Source organism: Chenopodium album, chromosome 2 (assembly GCF_948465745.1).
Source record: "Chenopodium album chromosome 2, dcCheAlbu1.1, whole genome shotgun sequence".
Taxonomy (NCBI): Eukaryota; Viridiplantae; Streptophyta; class Magnoliopsida; order Caryophyllales; family Amaranthaceae; genus Chenopodium; species Chenopodium album.
In genome coordinates this window covers 44,445,458-44,463,748 of record NC_137835.1, presented here as the reverse complement: position 1 = coordinate 44,463,748, position 18,291 = coordinate 44,445,458, and the positions used below count along the sequence as shown (strand labels likewise).

The 18,291-nt window shown below is 39.4% G+C and overlaps 1 non-coding gene across 1 annotated transcript; it reads right to left on the bottom strand.

The window, feature by feature from the left end:
• Positions 1–7,404: 7,404 nt before the first annotated feature.
• On the bottom strand, positions 7,405–7,511 carry LOC145607281 (small nucleolar RNA R71). Its single transcript, XR_014105537.1, has one exon. It is a non-coding gene; the product is annotated as a small nucleolar RNA R71 (small nucleolar RNA).
• Positions 7,512–18,291: the final 10,780 nt, after the last annotated feature.

The window sequence follows — 18,291 nt, the reverse complement described above, 5'->3', positions numbered from 1 at the left end:
GCCACAAGGCCTAGATTTTTAGCTTCCCTAGATTCTATAATAAATTCATCGTCCGATTCTTCAAACATCTTCCCTTCGCCTGTGACGACTTTCAGCTCATCGCCTTTGTGATTGGTCCATTTGAAAGATTTCCTCCATCCATGCTCAAAAGTTTCGTTTGAAAGATGGATCAACGATGTTGGGTCAAAAGCTTCATCTTGAATGGCGTTTTGATTGGTGATTGTAGTGACATGTTTTTGCTCTAGTCCAAATAGCAAGTTAAATGCTTGCCCATCATAGCACCCTAGAATTAGGTGTTTTTATTTAAAGATACTAAGATCGTCATCCAAGAAGTAGCAATCATGAAATATTTCAAATCCAGGCTTCTTGATTCCTTCCAAAACTAAGGGTTCTAGAAAGTCGTAGCATGGGTAATCTTCTCCCTCCCTAATGAATTGCCCATTAAGGGTTTGTTGATAGGATGGGAGTAAAGTGATTATCCCTTTCTTATTGTTGTCTCTATGTGCTTTGTTTTTCACATCATGAGACTCCAATTCTTCTTTGGTTGATTTATATCCCAATCCAAAGGAGAAGCTTTTCTTTAGGATAGGAAGTAAGTAACTACTCTTGAATAAGATGTTGTTTACTATTCAAGTGGAATATGGATCAAGCTTGAATGGTTCTTCAAAGTCTTCTTCCATTTCAATTGTGAAGATTGGCTCCATGGCGAATCCCCACATGTCCTTTTCATCATTATCATGGTTTATTTCTAAGTGTGATTGATCATTTATTGCTATTTTTAGTGGAGAAGCATGTATAGTCATACGAAGCCCTTAATAGTTCAACCTAATCATTTGATGAAGTGAGGATGGTATTATACCAATCTCATGTATCTAAGGACGTCCAAGTAAAAGGTTGAATGTAGGTTTTATGTCTATAACATGGAATTCAACCATCTTTTGAATTAGGCCTGTGGTAATTGGTAGCTTAACAGTTCCACACACCGATCTTCTCGAATTGTCATAGGCCCTAATGCTTTGTGTTGTCGATTGAAAATCTTTTTCTGGATTTAGGCCTAAGTATTTTGCCGTTCGTAATGGCCATACGTTTACAGCTGACCCATTGTCTACCAAAGTTAGAGGGATATTGTATCCCTTGCATCCCACAGTTAAGTATAATGCATTTTTGTGGGTAGTGTCTTTTGAAGGCAAATCATCATTAGTAAAAATGATTGATTTGTTTGATTTCTCGCTAGTAAGCAAGCTAATAAGATCCTGAGGGGTTGTGTCTGTGCTTATAGACAAGGTCGTTAGAGCGTTCATGAGAGTATTCCTATGTTCTTTAGAAGTACTTAGGAGTTCCCAAATGCTAACATTCGCCTTGGATTGGCAAAGTTGTTTGACCAATGGATCTTCCACCTCTAGTGGAGGTGGTATTGGATTTTGTACTTGACCTTGAGTTTGATTTTGTGTGGTCGAAGATCCATTTGGTGGTGGTGCTTGGTAGACTCGCCCAGAACAAGTTAAATAATCTATCTCGTTTGGGTTAGTTGTAGGGCTCACAAACCAACTATCTTCTACAGGCTTTGGGTGTGCCACCATTTCAAGATCTTCCATGAGTTGTGCTTGATGCCATTGTTCATCCAAGGAGAGATTCGATAAATCTTGCAACTTCCCCAAGAAATGATCCCAATCAAGCACTCCATTTGTTTCATTTTGTAAACAAGATGGAGGTGGGACGGCGGCATACTTAGAGACATATAAGTCTTGAAAGTCGTCGTCCCATAGTCCACATACTTCATTAGTTGCCCCTATGAGTATTGTTGATAGAGGTTCTCCTATAGGTGTGATATAGTCCAAAGGATTGAACATATCACTTCCCATATGGTCCTCATCGATGTGAAACACCCCTAAGGGGGATACATTATTGTTAGGTTTAGGCGTGAGATTAAGAAAATACAACATGAGGTTGAACCTATCCAAGTGTGCTTTTGGAGTCACCTCAAGAAAGCTCTTGGGATATGTCATTTGCTCTAGAGTGATAGCTATAGACTCGACCAAGATTAAAGCAATCATGTCAATTCCACCGCCTAAAACCGAGAAGCAAACTCATGGATTCATTGGCCGGTTGCAATTAATAAGTAGGTCCATATCAAAGTTGACAACGATATGTGAACCAATATTCAAAAAGCTCAAAAAGAATGTGCCGGTAATATGGGACGATGAGTGTCAAAAAGCCTTTGAGAAAATCAAAGCCTATCTCGCTAACCCTCATGTATTAGCACCAGCACTCCCAAGAATCCCTCTTAAGATGTACTTAACAGTCACCAAAGAGACAATGGGGGCTATGCTCGCACAAGAAGTATAAGGAAAGGAAAATGCCATCTACTACCTAATTAAAATTATGCTCGAGTAAGAAATACGCTATACACCGCTTGAAAAATTGTGCCTCGCATTGGTGTGGGCCACAACAAAGTTAAGACATTACATGCTCGTTTATACAATCTTTGTAGTATCTCGAATGAATCCATTCAAGTATCTTTTCGAGAAATCTACACTAAATGGGCGAATATTAAGATGGATAGTTAAACTAGCCCAATTCGATGTAAGGTTCATGCCTCAAAAGGCCATTAAGGGATCCGTGTTTTCCGATTTCTTGGCGGATTTTTCGATAGAAGATTCCAATCCTATACATGAGAATGATTTTCCGGATGAAGAATTAATGGTCACAGAAGATGATACTTGGACTCTTTACTTTGATGGAGCATCAAACCAAAAGGGATGTGGTGTAGGAGTGCTATTAGTATCACCAAAAGTGGAACATGTTCCAATCTCCATAAAGTTAGATCTCGACGTTACTAATAACGCAGCAGAATATGAAGCATGCGTCGTAGGCCTCAAAACAGCATTAGCATTGGGAGTAAAGAAACTTTAAATTTTTGGGGATTCTTCATTGATCATCAATCAAATCTCCAAGAGGTGGAAAGTAAGGAGTGAAAGCTTAGCCCCTTACCAAACCTACCTGGAAACTCTCACAAACCAACTGGAAAAGGTAGAATACACATACCTATCTAGAGTGGAAAACCAATTTGCTGATGCCTTGGAAAGACTAGCCTCAATGGTTAGGATCCCTACGGAAATTGAGCAAATGCCCTTAACAATAAAAAAGAGGCACAAACCAGCTTACATCCAAGCAATAGAGGATGATAAAGTAACCCAAGAGGAAGAAGAAGAATAAGAAGAGGAAGAACTTGCACATCCTCAACTATGTCACAAAGGGAGAATATCCACCCCATACTAACAAAAGAGCAAAACGAACTTTAAGACTTTTGGCTTCCCAATACGTGCTCATTAACAACGAGTTACACAAAAGGGTACCTAAAGGTCGAGCTCTTCTATGTGTAGGCAAAAAGGAAGCCCAAAGAGCTATGAGAATAGTCCACGATGGGGGTATGTGGAACACATGTAAATGGCAAAATGCTAGTCCAAAAGATAATGCACGAAGGATATTATTAGACTACCATGAATAGGGACTGTCATCAATATGTCAAAGATGCCCTAAATGCCAAATATATGCCAGCTTACAGCATGTTCCCCCATCTCTCCTTTACACCTACACGTCACCATGGCCATTCTCAACATGTGGAATAGACATCATTGGAAAAATTACTCCTCTAGGAACAATAGGCCATGAATACATATTAGTAGCAGTCGATTACTTCACTAAATGGGTTGAAGCGAAATCATATGCTAAACTCACTGCATAACATGTAGCACTCTTTATCAACAGAAACATCATTTGTTGATATGGAGTCCCACATGAGATGATAAGTGACAATGGAACTCACTTTCAAGGAGAATGTGAAGAATTGCTACAAAAATATGGCATTAAACACCATCATTCTTCTCCCTATATACCTCAGGAAAATGGTGTCGTTGAGGCATCTAATAAAAACTTAAAGACAATTATTGAGAAGATGACAGAAAATTACAAATATTGGCCTGACAAACTCCACTTTGCCCTGTGGGGTTATCGCACGTCAATTCGATCATCAACAGGGAATACGCCATTTTCTTTTGTCTATGGAATGGATGTTGTACAACCTGTAGAGTTAGAAATACCCTCTCTACGCATCGCGTTAGAAAGTAAACTCAATGAAGTAGAATGGACTAGAGCGAGGTATGAAGAGCTATTTCTACTCGATGAAAAGCGATTAGAGGCTCTACATCATACCCAATGTTATCAAACCCGTATGGCTAGGCACTTCAACAAGAAAGAAAATACAAGAAATATAGAAGTAGGAGACTTGGTCCTAAAGGCATTAAGGAAAAATGTTTTTGACCCAAGAGGCAAGTTTAGACCCAATTGGTCTAGACCGTATATTGTAAAAACTATCCTATCAAGAGGAGCTGCAAAACTAACTGATATGGATGGCAATGAATTCTCATACATGACAAATCTTGACCAACTTAAGAAGTACTACACATAATTACTTAAATAGGACATTAGAGAGAGCTACGTTTGGCCTGATTCCTTAGGAAAGGATACGTAGGCAACTGTTATAGGGTGCGGCCACTTTTATTTTTATAAACCTCGCATTCCAATAAGACAACTCGTAGAAATTAGCGCAAATATTTACGAGCACACTGATGTGTCCATTTTATATAGTATTTTACCCCCGTCCCTTGGTCATAATTAGTAGTATTTTTGGCTCTTTAAAGCCACTTTTATTACTAATTTGTGTGTTCTAGTGTTTTCGTAGTTTTAGTTGTATTTTACAGGAAATTGCACTCTTGGAGCATTTTCCCGGGCCTTATTGGATCGACTACGGAAGCTAGAAGAACACGACCACTTTTGGAGCCCAAGACCGGTGAGAGCCGGTGATTAAGGGCTCGGTAATCGGGATACCGAGGTTTGGACCGAGTATTCAAGATCCAAAGAGGAGATCCGGATTGGGCCGAGGAGTCGAGCCTAATCGGAAGTCCAAAGCCTCGGGGAGCCACAAGGGCCCGATCGGGAAAGCTTAGCTCGATCGGGCAAGATGCGTGCTGGTGCGTGGCCCAAGGCGCGCCCGATCGTGCGAGGCTTAGCACGATCGGGCGGTGCTGTGAGAAGACCTGTACGAGAAAAAAGGTGGGCCTGATCGGGCGGCCTCTAGCCCGATCGGGCGCGTGTTTCTGGAAAGGCTCTTTTGTCGAGCAATTAGTTTCTAATTAGGAGTAGTTTTTAGTTTTGTTTAAGTACGTTTTTAGGACGCTTAATTTGACTTATCATCCTTCTCTCATAGACTCTCTCTCTCTACTTAGTTTTCTCTCTCTTAATCTCTCTCTAAACCTTTGTTCTTAATTTCTTTCATTAATCCCAGATTTATTTTGGTAACGATTTCTTCTCCCTTAATCTTAGTTATTTATTTTATTCCTCTCATTATGATTTATTTTATTACTTTGATTAGTTTAGTTTTTAATATGTGTGAGTAGTTTAATTTCTAGGGTTTATGGGGATCTAATAAATAATATGAAGGGGTAAATTATTGTTGTTGATTATCAGTGCTAGATTAATTTCCTATTGATTGATTTAATGCTCTGTGACTAGATTAGGCCTATCTTTTATGCATGAGTTTGACAATATTGATTCAAGAATCGAGAGATGAGAATTAATGTTTAGGTCTAGTTTCAATAGGCAAGTTAATTTATAAATGGTTAAGTCAAGATTCGAGAGATGAGATTTAATACCGATAAATTAATTGTGTGATTGTAATAAGTAGCGAGAGCCTTTTACAATCTGGCTAATTGATGCATTGATGATTGACTATTATTGATTATTGGTATTGCATGATAATTTCTTATTGGATTGTTTTAATGTTTTACAATTGCGGCTTGTAAAAGTATAGCAATATTAAATTGATGAATCGAGCAGATGTTAATTTGATATTAAAGGCTATTTTCAATAAGAACTTACATCTAGTAAATTGCGAGAGCCTGTTAGATCTATGTTGATTAATAAATTGCGAGAGTCTGTTAATCATGTTATCTATGCATTGTTAATTATTAATTACTTCGTTCTATCCCGGAATATTATTTATTGGTGAACCTATGCCCTAGATCCTTTCATATATTGTTTTCTTCTTATTCTCAACCTTAGTAGTTTAGTTTCTTACTTAATTATAAATATTGGTTACTTAAATAATTTAGATTATAATAATTAATTAGGAGTAAAAAGACTTGTTTCCCTGTGGAGATCGACCCTACTTCCCTATCTACTTTAGTTAGAGGACTTAGAAATTATTTTTGATTAGGGGATACGACTTTACCCTGTCACACACCCAGTAAAAATTTGTCACCTGGCGACGAAGCCAGCGTCGTATGACGAGCAACAGCGTCTGGCGACGAGGACAGCGCCAAACGACGGAGACCAACGTCTGGCAACATAATCAAATTTTGACGCCAATTATTTCGCATTAAACTTGGCAAATTTTGGTGCATTTCGAAAATTTTTTACTTCCGTACTTGAATATCTTTAGAAAATAATAATTAAGTGTTTTCATTCCTTTAATAAAGAGTGTAATATAAATGTTGACTTAATTTAAAAAGCTGAAAATTGCATTAATAAAATAAAGTAAAATTACATTATTGATGGAATTTAAATAAAAGCTTAATAAATAAATTGACTTTAAAAAATAAATGGACTTAGGAATTATTTTTGATTAGGGGATACGACTTTACCCTGTCAAAATTTGGCGCCGTTGCCGGGGAAACGGTTTTATTTTTATTTCTGATTGTTTTTGTAGTCTAGATTATTTCTCTTTTGTCTCAGAGAGCGTTAGTTCTCTGAGACAAATCTCATATTTGCTTCTAGTTTTTGTTTATGCCCAGGTGTTCCAGATCAGGTTACATCCCATTCGATCCTGAGATCGAACGTTCCTTCCATAGACAGAAAAACTTCTACAAGCAAATCCTGGCGGATTCTGGTGATAATAACAATAATCACCGCGATCCTCCAACTGATTCTAGTAATTCAGAGACATCATCAGACACAGAATCAGAGATGACGGCTCCAAAGAAGCTTAGTGATTATTCACAACCAAAGCTTACGGATTTTCCACATCTCACCCCTACTCCGGCTCTTGATGGGGTTCAATTTGAGATCAAGCCCCAATTTATAACGATGATAGAGAGGAAGCAATTCAGTGGAGCAAAGGGTGAAGACCCGAATCTTCACATTGCCGACTATTGTCAATATTGCAACACCATCAGGCAAGCCGGGGTCACTCAAGACCAAATCAGGGAGATTCTCTTTCCCTTCTCTTTAACTGGAAAAGCTAAATTATGGTTCTATGGCTTAAATAGAACTGCACTTGGTATAACTGACTGGGAAACTCTTGTTTTGAATTTCTATAATAAGTATTATCCTGCAGAGAGAACAGCAGTACTACGGAGTGCGATTCAGAACTTTGCCCAAGAAGCCGATGAGTCTTTATATGAGGCTTGGGAGAGGTTCAAGGACTTACAAAGAGAATGCCCTCACCATAATTTAGCACAATGGCAGTTAATCCAAGCCTTTTATAACGGCATTGGAAATTCTTCTAGAATAATTTTAGACTCTGTAGCTAGTGGGAGATTTGTGAATCTTAATGTTGATGATGCAGGTCAGGTTATTGAAGATATGGCGATACACAATTCCCAATATGGGAATCCCAGAGGATTTGCTAACAAGGGGAAACATAGTGTCGACTCTGTATCCTTTTTGCAAGCTCAACTGACCTCTATTTGTCAAAAATTAGATAATCTGAGCACTGCTAATGTAGCTAATGTTTCTGCAATTAATAATAATTCTAATGAGGCTTTCTGTGAAAATTGTGGTATTGTAGGTCATTGGGAGCAGGATTGCAGGAGTTTCGTGGAGCAAGTTATTGCCTTCCAAGCTTATAGGCAGAATAACCCATACTCCAACACTTACAATCCTGGGTATCGGAATCATCCATACCTTTCCTACCGGAGCACTAATGTTCAAAATCCACCACCACAAGAACCACAGGTGCCACAGCAACAACAGCAGAAATACTATCATCCCAATGCTAGCCAGAAGAATCAACCACAACAACCCCCCTCATCTTCCGACCCTTCTTTGGGGGAAATTAGAGCAATGTTGGTCAATATGCAAAAGCACATGGAGAGCAGGGATGCGACAATTGATCAAATTCTAGAGCATAATAAATTGTAGATAATCAAATTGCGCAACTCTCCGCTACTCTACAAGCACGCCAACAGGGAGCCCTGCCGGCACAGCCGACTAGGCCTACGGATCAAGCATTTGCAATTACTCTAAGGAGTGGTTCAAACTATGAAGGGCCCTCTATGCCCAGAGTTGATGAACCTATTTTATTAAATAATGTTAATCTTGATTCCATTAAACCAAACAATGTAGTTGATAGCCCTGCAAGGCTAAAAGATAATACTAACATATCTAATTCTACATTGCAGGGTACAACTCCAGAGAAGGTGGCTACACCAGACAAGAATAAGAATGCTCCAAAGCCAATCATCAAACTTCCTTTCCCCAATCGTCAATTGAAGACAAACTTGGACAAGCAGTTTGGTAAGTTCCTGGAGGTGGTTAAAGATCTGAAGGTAACAGTTTCCTTTACTGAATTGATCACACAAATCCCCTCGTATGCAAAATTCATGAAAGAAATTTTGACGAGAAAAAGGTCTATTAGTGAGGTAGAGACAGTAGCTTTCACTGCAGAGTGTAGTGTCGTACTTCAAAATAAGTCTCCACCTAAATTAAAAGATCCGGGTAGTTTTTCTATCCCTTGTCATATTGGTAATCTCTTGATTGATAATGCATTATGTGATTTGGGCGCTAGTGTTAGCGTCATGCCATTATCTGTGTGTTCTAAGTTGAATATGGGTAAATTAAAAGCTACCAATATAACTCTGCAAATGGTCGACCGCTCTTTCAAATACCCCCTATGTGTTTTAGAGGATGTCCCCGTTAGAGTAGGTAAATTTTATATACCTGTAGATTTTGTTTTCCTTGATATGGATGAGGATATGCAAACCCCAATTTTTTTGGGTAGACCATTCCTTAACACTGCAGGAGCAGTCATAGATGTTAGAAGTGGTAAGTTAACACTATCAGTAGGGGACGATAAAGTTGTTTTTAATCTGAATAACGCCCCCAAAAGCTCCATGACTGAGGAGAAATGCTTAAGTGTTAATGTGGTTGTAAATTATTCTAACAAGCCCCAAGCTCTTGAAAAAGATCCCTTGGAGGCGGTATCTTGTGTTGCATCCTTTTCAGATGAGATAGACAAATGGCAGAAGGAAGTCGATGCAATAGAAAGAGCACTCTACAATGTTGGTCTTGGTATTGAGGTTGAACAAGTGGAACCGATCGAGCAAGTTGTGCGAATCGAACCTACGATAAGAGTTCCGCCAGATCGAGTTGCAAGTGTTGAACGCAATGATAATTTGAAGCAACATTCGATCGAAGAAGGGTCTTTAGTGCGTAGCATTGAAGATCCCCCATTCCAAGTCAAGGAGGATCCACCAAATAAGGCGACTTGGCGTCCCACAGGTTATCTCAGGAAGCCGCATCGCAGCCTAAACATCGCTAGACCGGGTGAGAAACCACCCGATCAAGCATTAGGCCAAGGGTCCTAAGAATTGTACTTGGTAAGAAGGTCGTGCAGGACCTAGATAAACCAGCGCTTTGTGGGAGGCAACCCGTATTTCATGCTTTCTAGACTAGTTTTCCTTTTCTCTTATTTTTATTTTTATTTTAGGAGGTGAGGAGAGTGATATTTTACCATTTCTAAGTGTTGTTGTACAGGTATGAATTTGACAGGTAAAAAGACTTAGAAAAATTTGAAGAAGAAAAGAAATCGGAGAAACTCCAGGGCTTGGTACGGGCCCGATCGGGCGAGGCTCGCTCGATCGGGCGCGCAAGTGAGGCAAAAATCGGAGAAAAATTCGCCTGATCGGGCGCGCAAGCAGAGCTGATTTCGAGGCTAATTTCGCCCGATCGGGCGAAGCTTGCCCGATCGGGCGCGAGAGGAGAGCTGGAAACGAGTTCTCTTTTCGCCCGATCGGGCGAGGTCGCCCGATCAGGCGCAAATCGAGTGAGAAGGAAAGAAATATCGGGCGAGCAAAGGGCGAAAATTTTGTTCGCGTTCGCGCCCGATCGGGCGAGCAACTTGTATTCTGGAAATTTCCCTAGTCGCCCGATCGGGCGCGCCTACAGCCCGTCCCCCCTTTATTTTCTTTTCTCTTCTTTGTTTCCTCACTTTCCCCTTATTTCATCTTCTTCATTTCACTTTCTCTCTCTAAAACCTCCATTTCCAAACCTTCAACTCACACTTAAATCCAAGATCTCCTCCAATTCTTTCATCCAAACTTAAAAATTCTTACATTTTCCAACTCCTCTCATCTTCCCCTACAATCTACACTAAATTTTCAACACTTTCTCTCAATTTCTTCTCAAGCCCTAAGAGAGAGAAAGCTTCAATTCCTACTACTTTCACATAAAATGGCTTTCAAGAGGTCTAGAACTGTTAGGGGTGAAGGTTCGAGGCAACAAGCACCCAGCATTGACCCGGAGTTGCAAATTCTGGGGTGGGACAGGGTGTTCATAACCACCCAAGAGCAAAAGCAAAGGATGCTCAACCTCATCACACGGCAGGTAATTCCTACACGTTTTATTCATCATCCTACGCTTTCTAGACTAGGAATTGATAAACATGTTGAAAAACTGTTCAAAGGAATTGGCATGAGTGGTTTGTTCAATTTACACTATGATACTTATGATTATTTGACTTTAGAATTCATTTCTAGTTTTAATGTCATAAAATCAAATGCTCTAATCTCTCATGTTCAATTTCGATTGTTTAATAATGATAATAGATTGTCCTTGAAAGATTTTGGAAAATTGTTTGAATTGAAAGCTGATAGACCAATTGAACCACCCCAAGACAGCATTACTTTTGTCTACCGTGCTCTAACGGGGAATCCTAACTTAAACCTCCAACATGCCAAGGGCACTTGGATTCAACATCCCGTTCCAAAACTTTGGCAACGGTTTGTTGGCCTTACCATCTTTGGGAGGCATGAACCGGCTAATGTGAGGAGAGATGAACTAGAACTATTAGGATCATACATGATTCCTAAGAGTGACAAGCTTAACATAGTTCATAGGATGGCCCAACACTTTCAGAGGGTGGCCAATGCGGCCGAATCGGGTAGGTCTAGGGTCCCAATTTACTTTGGTGGGTTAGTAACCCACATTGCGGTCAAATACCTTAGTTGGACCCCTAGCGATGATGGTAAGGTAGCCGAACCAACCTTAATGGACGCACCCTACTTAGGAGGCCTTAATTGGATAAATGTGATAGGGGGTGAGACTTGGTGGGTGATTCATAGGGAGTCGGGTAGAAAAGACAACGCTTTCACCTTGCCTAACCCGGCCTTGACTAAATTTGAGAAGGGTCTTCCCTCTTATACCTTTGAATTAGGGCCCGATCTGGAAAGCTTAGCTCGATCGGGCAAGATGCGTGCTGGTGCGTGGCCCAAGGCGCGCCCGATCGTGCGAGGCTTAGCACGATCGGGCGGTGCTGTGAGAAGACCTGTGCGAGAAAAAAGGTGGGCCCGATCGGGCGGCCTCTAGCCCGATCGGGCGCGTGTTTCTGGAAAGGCTCTTTTGTCGAGCAATTAGTTTCTAATTCGGAGTAGTTTTTAGTTTTGTTTAAGTACGTTTTTAGGACGCTTAATTTGACTTATCATCCTTCTCTCATAGACTCTCTCTCTCTACTTAGTTTTCTCTCTCTTAATCTCTCTCTAAACCTTTGTTCTTAATTTCTTTCATTAATCCCAGATTTATTTTGGTAACGATTTCTTCTCCCTTAATCTTAGTTATTTATTTTATTCCTCTCATTATGATTTATTTTATTACTTTGATTAGTTTAGTTTTTAATATGTGTGAGTAGTTTAATTTCTAGGGTTTATGGGGATCTAATAAATAATATGAAGGGGTAAATTATTTTTGTTGATTATCAATGCTAGATTAATTTCCTATTGATTGATTTAATGCTCTGTGACTAGATTAGGCCTATCTTTTATGCATGAGTTTGACAATATTGATTCAAGAATCGAGAGATGAGAATTAATGTTTAGGTCTAGTTTCAATAGGCAAGTTAATTTATAAATGGTTAAGTCAAGATTCGAGAGATGAGATTTAATACCGATAAATTAATTGTGTGATTGTAATAAGTAGCGAGAGCCTTTTACAATCTGGCTAATTGATGCATTGATGATTGACTATTATTGATTATTGGTATTGCATGATAATTTCTTATTGGATTGTTTTAATGTTTTACAATTGCGGCTTGTAAAAGTATAGCAATATTAAATTGATGAATCGAGCAGATGTTAATTTGATATTAAAGGCTATTTTCAATAAGAACTTACATCTAGTAAATTGCGAGAGCCTGTTAGATCTATGTTGATTAATAAATTGCGAGAGTCTGTTAATCATGTTATCTATGCATTGTTAATTATTAATTACTTCGTTCTATCCCGGAATATTATTTATTGGTGAACCTATGCCCTAGATCCTTTCATATATTGTTTTCTTCTTATTCTCAACCTTAGTAGTTTAGTTTCTTACTTAATTATAAATATTGGTTACTTAAATAATTTAGATTATAATAATTAATTAGGAGTAAAAAGACTTGTTTCCCTGTGGAGATCGGCCCTACTTCCCTATCTACTTTAGTTAGAGTACTTAGGAATTATTTTTGATTAGGGGATACAACTTTACCCTGTCACACACCCAGTAAAAATTTGTCACCTGGCGACGAAGCCAGCGTCTGGCGCTGTCCTGGCAACATAATCAAATTTTGACGCCAATTATTTCGCATTAAACTTGGCAAATTTTTGTGCATTTCGAAAAAATTTTACTTCCGTACTTGAATATCTTTAGAAAATAATTAAGTGTTTTCATTCCTTTAATAAAGAGTGTAATATAAATGTTGACTTAATTTAAAAAGCTAAAAATTGCATTAATAAAATAAAGTAAAATTACATTATTTATGGAATTTAAATAAAAGCTTAATAAATAAATTGACTTTAAAAAATAAATTTGTCTAATAAATTGAAAGTTAAGCAATGCTTCAATCTTTCTTCTTCTTCTTTACTCTTTTCCCATTCTTGTTAGTGTCTTCTTCATTGTCCATTACTTTAGCTAATATGTATCCTTTAGAGGATCTACATTCAATCTTGGAGTAAATAGTTTCTACTTTAGCTAGGATACCATGTTTCTTTTCTACCCAAATTTTCTTTTCTGTAGAGTCAGCTTTTCTTTTCTTTTCTTTGCCTTTATTAGTGTCCTTCTTCTTAGGCATTATAGGTTTTTTGAACTCAACTCTTTCACCTAACCGTTCCTTAACAGGAGTTATCTTGTCACCCAGAAGATTCTTCATATTGGTTCTACTTTGATCTTTCTTCTTGTCCTTTTGAGACTTATTAAGAAGCCAATGCTTCACATCCTTGGGCAAAGAAGGAGGAACCTTTTGGGTAACCACTTCCCATAAAGTCCTAGCACTCCAATAAGTGTCAAACCTCTCTACTTCCTGTGAAACAGGGAATTCATAGAGACGACGAAGATCTCTAGAAGGAATTGTTTGAGTAAGACCATACTGTCTTTTTACTCTCCAGGGATTATACAAAGTCATGTTGGTTAAGCTTGGAAGACGACAGAAGGGTTGCTTGTTGACACCAACCATCTTCTCAATTTTCCACCACGGGATGATCCATTTGATAGCAAAGTCACAAAAAGTGAATATTTTGCTCCACTCACGGCGACCCATCTTTATGGAAAAGTGCTTCTTTCGCCTTACAAAACAGTTTGGAGTGTATTTTTCAGTATTGTCAGGAGAATTAATTAATTCTAGTTTCTCCATTAGCCACATCTGCAAAAATTCAATACAAATAAATTAGTATTACTATACAAAAATATATGTTTTTGATATCTGTAATTAAAAATATTATTTTTCTACCTGTAATAAAATTGGAGAGCCTCGAAAAGGTGCTTTTGGATTTTTCTTGAACTCATCCAAACTAAGCATTGTTTCTCCAACAATTAATGGCATTGGGTTTTTCCCTGACTCAATTTGTTCCATCACAGACACTAAAATTGCTTGACCCTCACGATTTTTACCACTAGTGAGGAGATATTAGCTAAGCATGCAAAAGAGAAAATCCCTTCTTCTATAAAAATGAAAAGATTCAGAATATGGTCTATCAAAGTAATGGCGTGCAAACTCTTTCAGATTAACTACACTACCATCTACAATATTTGTTAGATCTTTGTCTTTCAGATTAAAGAAGCGCTCAAAATCTTAATAATAATACTCACTAATATTAGGAATTACCGCAAGATCCATGGAGGGAAAGCCTAGAATGGCAACAGATTCTTCCGGTAAAGGACTAATTTCATCATAGCCTAGTCTAAAGCAATGCGTGTCTGGATCCCAATTTTCTAAGGCGGTATGAATAAAATCTATATCTGTATCTACCCCCTTAATACCATAAATACCTCCCATTTGAAAGAAATCAAGCTCTTTTCTCCCCTTAGAAGTCAAGGAACGACACCATTCACGAGTAAAATCACAAAAACTCTTTGACATGATTGCTTAAAGAGAATTAAAGGTATAACTATTATTTTTAATCTGTTTGAAATCTACAAAATTTGGCAGATTTGGGGGCTATTTATTCACAAAACTAATGCACTTTGTTTTCCAAAAGGATTCGGAGAAAAAGAGTTCATCGCCAAATGACAGGAACAGCGCCTCGTCGCCTCGCGACGACACCAGCGCTATGCGATAGAAAGTCGGTTCAACGATGAGTTTATTCGCGCTATGCAGCCATATGATTTTTTTCCGATTACAACTCGATTTTCGTGCATTGACTTTATGTTTTGACTTCTTTCAAATATGTTTTCGATTAATTTAAGCTTAATTAATTTTAGACTTATCCTAGTTAAAATTTTTATTTATATTTTTTTTCTTTTTGGGGGAGAAAGTCGGTTACCTTCCATTAATAATAAAAATGACGGAAACTTTTTGAGCAAACATTAGTCACAATTTTTTGCACACACTCACATGCAAATAAAATACAAAGATAAAATAAGCATAATAAAGATGTAAATACAATATGTCTAATATATACAATATGTCTAATAAAGAAGTCATACAAAATAGCAAAGTCATATCAGTCAAATAAAAAAGTACAGGTACAACTAAGGTGCCGGAGGATGAAAATGAGGAAGCACTCCCAAGGTATTAAAGAAGAAAGTAGATCGCAGAGTGTGCCCCTCACCAGTCCCAGGATCGTTACCAGTCGAGATCTACAGTGTAGGACCAGCCCATCCCGGCTCGCTATGATGCTCAACCAATGGCTGAGGCTGCGGCGGCTGCTGCGAAAATGAGCCATACTCGTACATCCAACCACCCCCTAAAGGAGTCAATGGCATGCCTCCCTAACCGTCTGATCTAGTATGTGCACCCTTAGAAGAAGAGCTCGAACCATCCAGTCTCTCACGTGGAGCCGTCTCCGATCGGCCACCCTCACCCCTGGACGAGGTACAATGACGCCTCGAGCCGATCCTCTCTCTCCTAGCCTCAAGTCTCGGCCAGGTATGAGGAGGAATGGGTTGTCCCTGCAAAAATAAGTTATGTCATATGCAAAACGAATAAATCAAATCATAAAATAAGGGTAAAGGAGATACCTCTACAATGTCGTCTCGACGACAAGAAACACGATCCCTCCATTTCACTACCTGGTAACGAAAGACGTCCAAGCCCCTCGCCATCATTGTCACCACCTCGCGAGAGAACTGTCAAAAGACAAGTAAGTAGCTATCGATAATATATGTGCAAATAAAAAGGCATATAAATGACTCACCCAAGTCTGATGTCGTGGTATCGACTGCTCGATCAAAAGACGATCTGGAGGAGCTAGAGGAATCATATCCTCTATAAAGCCATACATCCCTTGATAGGTGATGGATACGGGAGGAGCAACAAACTCCGCATGCGCATCCTACAAGATAAACATAGTAGTTAACATCTAATTGGGGGCTACACAAAGGTAAAATGAGAAAAATAAAGAATACCTCCTCTCCTCCCTCTAGAAAAACCGATGGTGGAGCCGAGAGCGGCAGCAAAGCCTTCGTATAGCATAGCTCCAAACGAGCATGCTTCTGCCAAGACGTGCCTTTGGCGCCCTACTCGCCAAAGTCCTCAACCTCGCCTTATCAAATCTATGCCAAGGTGGGCGAGCTGTAACAACAAAAGCCTCCGAGGAGTGCTGAATAGCCACTCTCTCGCCGAGATACAACGCAGCATCATACGTCCCATGGAAATAGCGACACTGAGCGGTGTATTGCGCAGCAAGCGCAGGAATGTCAAAATCGGCTCACGGCCGAAACTCTACGGCCGGCTCCTACAAAATGAATATTCATGAGACAAAATCCTACTAAAGGTATAAAAGAGCGAGCATTTAAAAAAACATACCAAGAGGATCAATTCTCGAATGCGCCTAGAAGTGACCCCTGCACTATGACGACCTCCCCAACTAGCAGCAACGAGGAGCTCACGAGGTGAAGGTCTCTTCGGCACAAGAGATGGAAAGAACTCGTAGAAAAGAATCTACGAAAGTAAAAAATATGTCAATAGATGCTAAAAATAGGTCTAGAGCTAACTTTAGAAGGAATAAAGTGTACCTCTACGACTCTCCAAAAGTTGGACAGTGCAATGTCTCCCTTAAAAGAGCTGTGACGACTAGAAAGTCGTAGTCCAACAAGGAAGTCAACATAGGCCAAGCTAGCCTAATCATTCGACCCAACTTAGGCAAGTTCATGAACAGCAGGCAGGTAGTAGAGCAGTTTTCGACTACCTTTGTCAGGAGAAAAGGTCCCTAACAATAGGACCAGAGCAAAAATGCGCAGCCGCTGCTCTGGGGTGGTCTTAGGATCCTGAAAAGATATAGCAAGCGTGCTCTGGCGGATGCATCTAAAGCTGAGCTGCATCGGGTCAGCCTCATCACGAGCCCGAATATTAATAGGGCCCAACAGCTCTAGCACCTCTGAAGAGAAGACGGTGATGTCGCTATCGAAAGGGAGAGGGAAAGAAGTGAACTTCAATCTCGTAATGAGACTGAAGTCGGTAGGGGTAACATTCAACTCACCCTAAGGAAAGTGAAAAGTGTTGGTGGTGTCCCAAAAGAACACAACTAAAGCTCAGACTACAAGGTGGCTTTGTCCTAAAATGTACTTAGCCCGGGTGGCTCGCAGCAAAGGAGTCAAGCCACACGACTCCCACAGAAGACGCAGACAGGCGTGGTCGTGCAAGTAAGTGTCGTACAATGAGCCGATGGTCGTGTTGCCTAAACCATGGCTACAGAAACTCCCGCTGAGAATCCCTTTCCTCTGAGATGTGGAACAACGGCGCAAAATACAGAGTGTGCTCATCCCACTCTGGAAACCTCCCTATAGAAGAGGAGGTGCCTACGGGATCGTCCTCTCGACGAGTCTCCCTAGAATGAGAACGAGAACCCGAGCCTCGTTGTCTAGCCATGCTATATTATGCAAAATACCAGAAAATTAAGGTTTTATAGTATCTAAGGTTTGCCTAGCCACATGATACTATGTTTGCAAAAACAGAGTACGTAGTACTAAAACATAGCACAATTCCAATCCAAGCATAAATAACAAATTTCAACAATCAAACAATCTCTTGCAATATTATGATAAATATTGTAACAAATATTGATAAAAATGGCAAGAAAAAACACGAAGAACATGCCACATTGTTCTCACAAACTCAAGAGGGTCAACATTGGCAAATTGTTCATTTCTTCACCAAATTTAGTGAAACAAGTCTCAAAACACTCTAAACATGATAAAACACTCTAAACATGATATACAAACATAATCTAGCAATTTTAAAGCATAAAATCCGATAAAGGAAGAGAATTAAGCAAAAATGGGTTCGAATTTTTCGAATACACGCGCAAGAACACATCTAAATTCAGCCAAAATTGGACTAAGTTTGAGAAAACCTTACATGGATACAGAAAATAGATGAAACAATCTTTGATTTACTACAAGTTTAAGTGAATTTGGTGCACAAACGAGCGAAAACGGATGTTTTGAAGTCTTGAGCGAAACGCGAATAGCAGCAGCAGCATTCACGACAAATGGGGAAGAAAGGGGTTTTATTTTGAAAACCCGACTCCGACGCCAGAAGACGATTTC